The following is a 3,001-nucleotide window of genomic DNA, read 5'->3' as shown; positions in this document are numbered from 1 at the left end:
TATATTTTTATCCGCAGATGTTATCGATTTACGGGCTGCAATGAATTTAATTCTCAGAAATTGTCATAATTGAATTATTTCAATTAATATTACCCACCATAGAAACGGTTGTAGATTTACAACCAAACATATTCAATAGCCACTGTTGACTCGGTCAACTACAAAGATTTTAAGCAACCGGTTCAGGCCATCGTTTGTATGAATCGGCCCGGAAGTTAACTCTTTACCGTCTTTCATTTAACTAATTAAGGTACCATTTAGTCGACATTCGATTTGTAATAATAATAATAATAATAGTTTATTTTTTATAGACCGTTACATAAAAATATCTCAACAGTCTTTACATTGATAAAGTTAATAAGTCAAGTAACGAGTGTGACGCTTTACTTCACACGTTTCACATGCTCATCCATGAATCCGAAGGAGTCGAACATCACCCCGAGATCTCGCACAGTTGTTGACGGAGAGACGTGGACATCACCCACCCGTACATCGTCCGTTACCTGCCTAACACCAGCAACCTTAGTACTTGATGATACCACAGAATTTATGCCTTTTCATCGTTTAGTGCAAGTTTAATTGTGCGCATCCAATGACGAATTTCATCTAGGCAGATCTCGACGCGGTCACAGTAGTGGAGGCAGTGTTAGCGTTACAAGCGATGTACAGTAGGGTGTCATCGGCGTAAATGACCGAGTTTAGACCGTGGCTGGTGATGATGTCCTCAATCGGAGTCATCTAAAGCGAAAAAAGGACGGGGCCAAGTACGGAGCCTTGGGGAAAACCATAGGTGAGATCATGATCCTTCGACACCATCGATCCAACTGACACTCTCTGAGTTCTGCCTCTCAGGAAAGAATCAATCCAATCAATAACGGACCCACGGAGACCGAATCGATATCATAAGAGCATAACGTCGTTCATCACTCTAAGGAGTGCCGTCTCGGTGCTATGCCCCTATCCCCTTGTACCTTCAATTGTAACCCCACTTCAATTCAAATAAATAAACCACGTACTAACGATCCGAACCGCGAAACGAAATCCATTCTCCAAAACATTTTGACGAAACATTGGTAGCAGATAATGTGGAAGTATATCAGCCATAAGTGAGTATTTCATAATGAAAAGTGTTATGAGAAAAGTGTCAAGAAGAGTAGAGATTGTCTTGTGCCAAACCCGTCATAGCTGCTCATCATACACAACAAACTACAAAATGCGCCAACACAAAAATTATACCATATTGAATTTGCAAAGATCAAGGGACGTAAGTGATGAAAATATATTTCCCCAATTTCAATATTCAAGGGAGGGAACTGATCACAATAGTTGTTATTATGAAGAACTTGGTGATGAGTTTCATTGTATATTTAATTGTAACTTTTTTAGTATAGAAAGACATAAATTTATACCTGATCAGATCTATAACATAACAACAGAAACATAATAGTCAGTCTGATTTAATGAATAGTCAAGATAAATATACACTTGTCGGCTTGTCAAAATTTTGCAAAATTGTCATGTCTGTATTTAAATAATTATATTTGCAATGTTCAAATTCCAAATTCCTAAGAAAGAACTAGGTGATGAGTTTCATTATATTTAATTGTAATTTTTTGGTATAAAATGACATAAATTTATACCTGATCATATCCATAACAACTGGAACAATATTAGTCTATTATCAGTTAATCGTCAAGAAAAATTATGCTAAATTTGAAAAATTGTCATGTCTGTATTTAAGTAACCGTATTTGCGATGTCCCACTTCAAACTCGACAAATTATTGTGATAAGTTTAAACTTTATCGTTAAACAAAAACAGCTGCGATGATAGTAGAAACTGATATTGTATATATTTCAATGAGCTCATGATGGCGGTCGTACAATTTTACATTATGTCCTGTTTTTTTTTGTCATATTCAAGACGCAGATCTTGATCAAACAAATTTTAAAAAAATATTATTTTTATCGTTTTTTTGCCTCAAAATGTGTGTTGGAATGCACAAAATCAATTCCAGCTTTCAATTTCTTGGTAGTAAACACTTTCAGACACTCTATTGGTGGCTTTCTTCTATGGCGCTTCCACAATGCTGTCGCCTTTTGAATTTCAACCTTGACCTCGCCCAGTTAATCAGTCTACCCCAAACGTGTACCCCGAGTCTCGAGAGGCTGACGCTGCCAAACGGATGTGGATTTACAACAAGTCAGTTTCTATAGCCACTGTAGACTTGGTCAGCTACAAGATTTTAAGCAACCGGTTCAGGCCATCTTCGTCGAAACTGTATGGTTAGCTATCTCTCCCTTTGCAATCGCTTGGTCTTTGGTTTGTTCGTTGTAGATACAGAAAACTTTCTATTGGCATAACAAGAAGATAGATTCGCGATTGGTCTGTCTTTTTTATGAAGAATGTCACAGCGATGACCGCTTAGACGAGTACGCAACGCATATTGGGTTTCGACAACATATTGTACACCGCATTTTTGTTTTACAGGAAATTAGATAGTAGTAGATTTAGAACTAACAGTAGTGGAGCTAAAAAGAGGGGGGCAGCCCCGAAAGAAAGTTTTTCGGGCAAAAATCTCATAACTAGGTTTCGGATTCGGGCAATCTCAGATATCTCGCCACCTCTCGGACATTAGCCTGGCTCCGCCTCTGAGAACTACAAAAAGTTTATGGTCTCAAAGCGCAATTTATTTAAAAATGTTCATAATTATATTAAATCAACAAATTAGTATTTCTAAAGCATGAAAGTTCTAAAGTTCTAACAGTTTCTCATGATTAGTCCTTGCTGCTTTCGCAATAAATTTCGTAAGTAAAGTCCATCAGAACTTATCTCATTATCCTTCAACGACTTACCATTTCGACTACGTTCGAACTTCTGTTTATAAATACCATTTGTAACCACTTCACCGAACTGTTGTCTCAAAGTGGTCTTGTAATTCTGGTTTTGGAATTCTGTGTGTTGTTTGATCCGTTCTGTTTTTTTATTTTGTTTAGTTGTTC

This window comes from Lottia gigantea, assembly GCF_000327385.1.
Source record: "Lottia gigantea unplaced genomic scaffold LOTGIsca_59, whole genome shotgun sequence".
In the NCBI taxonomy this organism is placed as follows: Eukaryota; Metazoa; Mollusca; class Gastropoda; family Lottiidae; genus Lottia; species Lottia gigantea.
The sequence above is the reverse complement of the archived record's forward strand: the minus strand, read 5'-3'. Positions refer to the sequence as shown.